The sequence below is a fragment of the Artibeus jamaicensis genome, unplaced genomic scaffold (genome assembly GCF_021234435.1).
Source record: "Artibeus jamaicensis isolate MK-2021 breed Jamaican fruit bat unplaced genomic scaffold, CSHL_Jam_final contig_470, whole genome shotgun sequence".
Lineage (NCBI taxonomy): Eukaryota > Metazoa > Chordata > Mammalia > Chiroptera > Phyllostomidae > Artibeus > Artibeus jamaicensis.
Window position 1 is genome coordinate 220036 of NW_026521849.1, and position 8100 is coordinate 228135.

At 44.2% G+C, this 8100-nt stretch overlaps 1 long non-coding RNA gene across 1 annotated transcript; it reads right to left on the reverse strand.

Annotated features, from left to right (window-relative positions):
• Positions 1 to 470: 470 nt before the first annotated feature.
• Positions 471 to 4232, reverse strand: LOC119065227 (uncharacterized). Its single transcript, XR_005085562.2, has 3 exons — positions 4185 to 4232; positions 2616 to 2742; positions 471 to 557 (listed from the first exon to the last, which is right to left on the reverse strand). It is a non-coding gene; the product is annotated as an uncharacterized LOC119065227 (long non-coding RNA).
• Between the last annotated feature and the right edge of the window lie 3868 nt (positions 4233 to 8100).

Genomic DNA, 8100 nt, shown 5'->3' on the forward strand with positions numbered 1-8100 from the left:
CTATTCAGTACTTGGCAACCTTAAAGCCACATATTGACAAGAGAATGCACCTGGATCTCTGGATAATCATGTGGTACAAAGTTTCCCTGCTAACCCACATTAAATACAACATGATGAGAAAAGACCTCTTAATTTCCTGACAAAGATTTTGCAGTTTATCTCTTGAGGTAGGTAGCATTAATTCAGCTCTACTTGTACACCAAAGACCAGAGACCATGTAACTTTCCTAGGGTCATGAGGCTGGTGAATGGCTAAACATTTAGAGCATGTCTTTTACCTAATATATCACATTTCAACTCTAGAAAAGGCAAAGAGTGTGACAGGAGTGAGAAGACAGGGGAAACATGGTTCAAAGTGCCCCAGGACAACCTAGGACGACGAGTGAAAGGCCACAAAAAGAAACTGCTGCTGAGTAATTCCCTGCTGGCTGCCATGCCCCTGCCAGCCCCTCAGCCACCTACCTGTATAGTTGTTTTTGGAGAGGACTTTCTTCATTGTCCATGGTTCTTGCTCATGCTCTAGGAGGTAGATCAGCTCTAGTTTGGGAACAAGTTGCCCTGTGCATGTAGAAATAAACAGGGCATGAGTACACAAGTAAGACAAAAGGAAAAATCTCAAGTATACATGAGTATACACTTTTAACAAACCACCCATGAACCCCAGAAAGGGGACTCCTCCTTACTGAAGGCTTTCCATAATTAAATCAGGATTCAAACTTTCCATGCATCAGAACTACCTAGAGATCACTGGTTTCAAATACAGACCAAATTAAACCAAATCTCTTGGCATAAGGATTGAGTATTTTAGTTTTTGAAGCTCCCCAGGTGATTCTGGTGCCTAAGGATGGCTGCAAACACTGGAATAAATTGAATGGCAAGTGCTTCTACTGATAGTGAGTTGTCTGCAGTAGCCCATAATCTAAAACTGTTGCTACCCATTCTGAAAAAAAAAGTCTTTAATCCAGGTTGAGAATATAGGGCTAAATGTGCAGACCTGCTGCCCTACATGCTGGTGTATCATCCTGTGTCCACATCAAGGACTCTGGCCAGATGACCTGGACCAAGGAGAGAAAGCAGACAGAGAGAACAGGGTTGGTATTGACCAGACCAGGAGCAAGCACTACCTCAGGGCTTCCTGTTAAGCAAAGTAATACACTTTTTTCAGGGTGAAACCAGTATGAGGTGATTTTCTGGTACATAGAGCCAAACATATTTTGCCAAAAGTGAAAGCTTAAAACCAGAGGGCTCTGGAGAGAAGTCAATGACTTAGGCACCAGGACCCACAGAAACTCTGAGTAGAAAATCCTATACTCTAAGCCAAAATGCATCCAGGTGTCACTAAACAACTGTTCACTTATATCTGCTGTATGCCTGGCACTGGGCTCAGTGATAGGGAGTGGGAATGCTACATTGGACCTTCCTTCTTCTCTGCAAAGGAACTGAGCTCGCTGCCCCCTCACGGACATGGCTTGTGTTGGTCCCTCCACCAACACAAGTTCTTCACTGTTCCTCATATTTCTCTTTTCAACCACTAATCACAACTGTCATAAAATGACACTATGTTTACTGCATTGATGACTAACCTCCTGGGAGAGACTATGTGGACACAAGGCTAGCAGAGCCCTGCCAGAGGCAACCATTTGGACTTCTGGGAAAAGGGAGACCTCAGGCCTCATTTTAATGTTTATTCAGCCTGAGTTTGGGGTAAACTGGACATTTAGGGTTTAGGTGTGAGAACAGTTGGGACTTATTAATTTATTATATATTACAAATAAATGTATAGCCCTTACTGTTTTTTCCAGTTTTATTTCTGAGCATTTTAAAGATAATAGTTCACTTGGGCAAAGTGAAAGAATACTATAAAATATGATAACATCAAAATAATTGTAATCCCAGCAAACTCATACTGCCTGCTCAAGTTGGTGAGCCCTGTGGCTATTCTTTCTGTTGACGGGGAAACAAGCCAACAGTCATGGGAGCCTTAAAGATGCAGCACTAAGCCCAGATGCTCTCAACAACAACCAAGAGGCAGGAAAGAAAAGAGAAGAAGAAACAGCTTTTTCAGATGCCCATCATTTCCATTTAAAAATGTATCTGTGCATCCTCTAAAATTAACTTCTGTAGCAGCAGAGAAATGAGGCATGAGCCTTAGAAAATAAGGGACAACTGTGCAGGTACCAGGGGCAAAAGAAGCCTTTTAGCTAGGATTATGCTGCTTAGGTACCAGTACCACTGATGACAAATACCTTCTTGTCTGATCCATGTCCTTCTTGGAGGACCTCCTGTTACCCACAGGTCCTGCTAACTAGGATGTGGGGACATTTGACTCAACCAAGCTCAATCAATCACCTTCGCTCTTATGGGAATCTGGCATAAGGATGTCAGAGTAAGGCCAGCTTGTGCTAGACACATGAGTTGAGAAGAATTATGATTCTTATACAATAATCCCTGATGCAGACACAGGGAATCCAAGCAAGAGGAAGTTTATGCAATATGCTGAGATTATGGAGAGAAGGGAAGTGAGTTCCTGAGTTCTTCCCAACCAGCCATGTTTAGAGAAAGAGGATGAAATGAAAGAGATTGTGGGTACCACATGGGAAAGAGATGAAGTCTTACCCACTGAGACCAGGAGGCCACAAGTCTCCAGCATTACCTCCTGGTATAAGGTCTTGTGGTCCAGGTCCAGATGTCCTCACTCCTCCCTAGTAAAGGTCATGGCCACATCTTTAAATGATATCAATGCCTAGAAAGTTAAATAGAGGTGGTGGGTTACTCTGTTTATTGAGATTAGAGACTATTGCTTGGTTAGTGGAATATGTTCAGAGAGACCCAAGACCCAAATCACTGAGTATTTCCTGAGACTCTACCTCTGTGCTGGTCTCAGGAGGAAGGTAAATGGTGCCACTCACAGAATACAAAGGTATGGGGAGAAAAGCCTCCTAAATGGAAAGCCATTGGAGAGTGACACAAAACAATAATCTTAGGCAGACTGTGAGAAGTGACAGGAAGTGCTCTGGGATAGTAAAAGAGTAGGCTAAAAATAATATTTCCAATAATAATTACAGCAGCAACAGCTGAGCCTGTTTCACAATTTGCCTGAGAGCTTTATTGGTCTGTGTGTTGGCCTTTAAGCCAACACCACTTTTTTTTTGTAAAAAGGTTTTATTTATTTTTAGAGAAAAGAGAAGGGAGAAAAATATCAATGTGTGAGGGAAACATTAGCCTGCTTCCTTTTGCACACCCCCAACTAGGGACCTGACCTACAACCCAGGCAAGTTTCCTGACCAGGAATCAAACCAGCAACCTTTTGGTCTGAAGGCTGTGCTTAATCTACTGAGCCACACCAGCTTGGGAATTCCTGGGGGCTTTAGATGTTATGTTAAAGCAATGAAAGTCTCTAGGTCTGGAGCTAGATTCCCAGGGCTTAAATCTAGTCTTTTGAACCAATATGTGCTTACTTCTTCGAGTCTCAGTAAAGAATAGTTCCCACTTCACCAGGTGGGTATGGGAATTAAAATGTTCATAAAGCAAACACTGCAGTACCCAGAAAATGTCAGTGCTAGATGTGTTTGCAATTTCATGAATCATTCCACAGTCCATGTGGTGAACACCCTCAGTGTCTCCATTTCATGATTAACAAACGGAAGTTTATTAATTGTGGCCAGTCAAGTGGCCCAGGAACATGTCTATAAGAAGGGGCAAATTTGAATTCAGGTCCCTCTGGTTCAGCTATGGCTGGCAGGTGGGGTGCGGTTAGATTTAATCTAAGCATTTGTCAAGTCTTAATGAGCACCCAGTAGAGGTCCAGCACTGTTCTAGGTGCCACGAATAGAGTAGAGGAGGTCATTGGGGAAAGACTGACAAGAAACTAAATAAATGCAAGACACAGTCATATGACCCTAAGGGATCTGAAAACAAAAGAGAGTGAAATGACTACAAAGATTAGGGGGAACAACATATATGACAACCAGGGAAGACTTCAGTGAGAGAATGTTAGAAAGACTTTGGAATGAAGTTAGGGAGAAAGCCAGGTGAGTAAAAATGAGTAAGTCCTGAAGGTGATCAGAGCTAGGATAAGAGCAAACAAGGTGGCTGCAGAGTAATCCAGGGCCTGTTGTGAGTTTACATCTTGAGAGATTAAACATTCCTATGCATTGTCATTAATTTGTATTGTAATGGATTCACCTTTCAAAGTAAATGTGTTCAACAGGAAAATGGATTCACTGCTGTAAGCAGCAAGCCAACTTCACTTGTAGTATACAGATGACATCTGCAAGATAAATACAGTTTCAGCCTATCCAGGGAACTTTTACTCCTATGATAGGAGCAGCAATTCCAAAAACGCTACTACCAATTCATCTCTGCTCTCTGGGCTTTCATCCCCTTTCCCAGCTTTCAGCTAGGTCAAGACCAGAGGCAAGGAGACCTGAGGGTCAGACGCTCTGTGTAATGAGCCTAAGACGATAGCATAATCGGGAATTCTTTTCCAGAAACCACATCCAGAGTAATATTCTTGGCATGCTGAGCACTCAAGGGTGCACATCACACTATACCTTATCCAGTTCCCTCAACCCAGAAAGAACAATTGTTAATATTCCAATTTCAGACTCTAGGGAACTGAGGCCAAGGGCTGCGAAGCTCAAATTTACAGTCAGAAATGGGGCCTCTTCTTACAACCTCCGACTTAACTTCAGAACCCTGGGTTGGAAGTATAATAATTAGATCTGCCGCTCCCACACTCCGTTCCTCCAGAACCTCTAGTTCCAAGAGCATTAAGATGGAAAGGCACAGAGTCCCGGGGTTCCATCTATCACGGGGGTGGGGGGGTGGAATCGTGTGAACGGCGACTCCAGGGCCTGGGAACCCTGTACTCATCGGCGCCAGGACCGCCAGAGGGCCCGGTGTGACCTGGGATCTCAATGCCCACGGAGTAAAACCAGGGCGCTGCCTCCGGGAGCTGTGAGAACCAACAGCTGGGCTGGTGCCCAGGCTGCGAGTGCGCTCAGGGGGCTGCCCTGTTTCAGGCCAGGTCAAGGCTCATACAGAAAGGTGGAAGTAGGTGCTGAGTCACAAAGACCTTCTAGAAAGCGACCTCTGCCAGGCAGCATTCCAACCGGTAGAGTGGTTATGGAAATAAGTCGCGACCAAAGGACTCTATAAGAGTATGTAACATACCCCGATGCGAGCAAATGTCGGAAGCTTTCAGGAGTTTAAGATGGAACTTTATTGGCTAAAGTTTCAAAGTTTTACCTGCGCAGGGGCGAACTCTCGGGGTGCCTCCGGAGACACGGGTGCCAAAATGGCTGCAGATGGAAGTTGCGCCTGGTGCTTACAGCCTGGGGTTTTTATTGGGGTGAGCAAACAAGCAAGCAAATACAGAAGCAGACTTAGCTGTTAGCAATTGGCTATTTTGAGAGGACACACACACATCTCTGCTTACTACAATGGATACTTTTCTGCAAAGACAAGGCCATGCAAAGACAAGGTCATACACGGGTGGGTTGTACTTTTTTTACTTTTCTATCTCCCTTGCTGAGACAGTCTGGTGCCTGCCTTGTCCTCCCTGCTAATTTTATCTAATTCCGGCCTAACCTAACCCTAACCTAACCTAACAAGTAGACGCAGGAAACCTGCTCCCTTACCTCAGGAAACGTCCTGGCCCCTCACCTCTGTCAGCTACCGCCCAGTGCCAGCCTACGCACTGTCTTCTGGGTAATGGAGTTTGTGACAATCCTGGTAAAGCCGAGCGAGCTTTCTGTTTCTAGGAAAACTGTGTCCTAAGGTTCCAGAGAGAGTGCAGCATCCCTTCCTTTCAAAGGAGAGGAACATGTATCTGGAGTGCCTTAGGCACTACCTTCCTTGACCTTAGGCTTCTAAACATGGGATCCATTCCTTGACCTTTTCCTGTGTGCCCCGGCAAAAGTACTACTTCATGTATCTGAGCTACCATTCACAATGAAAAACAAAGGTAAATCTAATATAGTAATTTAAAATGTTCCCCAATCAATTTTCAACCCACAGACTGTTAACAGGACTAAAAGAAGTCCATTTGCCCACAGGCATCAAACACCAATATGACAGAACAGGAGCTTACAGCAAAGAAAGTAGGGGTTTATTTTTAGAAAGTGGCCCACTTATGCTCAAACACCTGGTTCCCAGATGGCTTGCAAAAGATAGGTTATAAATAAAGGAGAAAAAAATCATTAACCATGGTTACTAAGGAAATTCCCTTGCAATTCAAGCATATCAAATAGGGCTAATTAGTTCAAAAACTCCCTTGCAATGAGGGAAAACAAATCCTTCAAGGTGTTCCAGGGGCCCGCTGGAACAACCAAAGCCATTTCTAGGTAAAGAAAAAGCCTCCTGTTAAAATTTGAACCCCAAGAAGTTTGTCAAACACACTTGACCCAAAAGATCATTATCATTATGAAATGGTATTAAGTTTTTTGCTCTAAGTGACGATAAAAAAAATGCAGTTAGCAAAACTTTAGTCTTTAGGATTCAGAAAATTGTTTTCTGACTTCCAACCAATGTAGGTAGACATACTATGCCTCCTTGCACAATCAAAAGAAGGACAATACATTTAAAAACAAAAATAACCAGAATTAAAAACCCAAAACCAAACTGTATAGAAGTCAGACAACGAAAGAGTTATAGGAGAAATACTCATCCAGACTGGTAGGAGGGGCAGAGATGGGCAGCCAGAGGGAGAAGACTCGCGGCAAGGTGGTGACTCAAAGACTGGGCAGTCCCACATTCAAGTGCAGATAAACTGGGAAGAACAACTGGGTAGTGAGATAGACCAAGCAACCCAGGGTTTCAGTACTGGGAAATAAAGACTCAAAGCCTCTGACTGAAAACACCTGTGGGGACTGAGGCAGCAGGAGAACCTCCAAGACTCACAGGAGGATTCATTGGAGAGACCCACAGAGTCCTAGAATGTACAAAAACCCACCCACATGGGAATCAGGATCAGAAGGGCCCAATTTGACTGTGGGCAGCAGGGGAAGTGACTAAAAACTGGCAGTGGAGCAAGTAGCACTGTTCCCTCTAGGACCCCTCCCCCACATACAGCATCACAACCCAGCGACAAGGGTTGCCCCGCCCAGGTGAAAACCCAGAGCTCCACCCCTTATATGTAACAAATGCACCCAGACAAAAAAAAATAAATGGCCCAAATGAAAGAACAGATCAAAGCTCAAAAAAAAAACAACAACCCCAAAACCCTAAGCAATGAAGAACTAGCCAACCTATTAGATGCACAGTTCAAAACACTGGTAAGCAGGATGCTCACAGAATTGGTTGAGTAAGGTCACAAACTAGAGGAAGAAATAAAGGCTAAAAAATGTGAAATAAAGGAAAATTAATGGGGAACCAACAGTGATGGGAAGGAAACCCAGACTCAAATCAATGGCTTGGAGCAGAAGGAATAAATAATCAACTAGAACAGAATGAAGAAATAAGAATTCAAAAAAAATGAGAGGCTTGGGAACTTCTGGGACAACTTTAAACATTCCAACATCCAAATCATAGGGGTGCCAGAAGGAAAAGAGGAAGAACAATAAATTGAAAACTTATATGAACAAATAATGAAAGAGAACTTCCCCAATCTAGCAAAAGAAATAGACTTTCAGGAAGTCCAGGAAGCTCAGAGAGTCCCAAAGAAGTTGGACCCAAAGAGGAACAGACCAAAGCACACCATAATTACATTACCCAAGATTAAAGATAAAGAGAGGATCTTAAAAACAGCAAGTGAGGACTTCCGCCAAGATGGAGGCATAGGTGGATGTGCCGTGCCTTCTCACACAACCAAGATTAGAGAAAACTAAATATTAGCAACAGAAAACACAGCCAGAACACGGAAAATTGAACTTTTCGGAAGTCCGTTAACAACAAATTCTTCAGCCTGACCGGTAAGGGGCGAAACCAGCGGCTGGCGGAGCAGGGGTTGCACAGGGAAAACTCGGTCAGTCGGGCTCAGGTGCGGAATCCAGGCGCAGGGTTGGACCCAGTGAGCGACCGCACGAGCGACCAGGCGAGCGACCGCGGGGGAGACAGCCGGGCCGGGGCTGCGTGTTGACTGAGGTCGCGCATTTGTGCG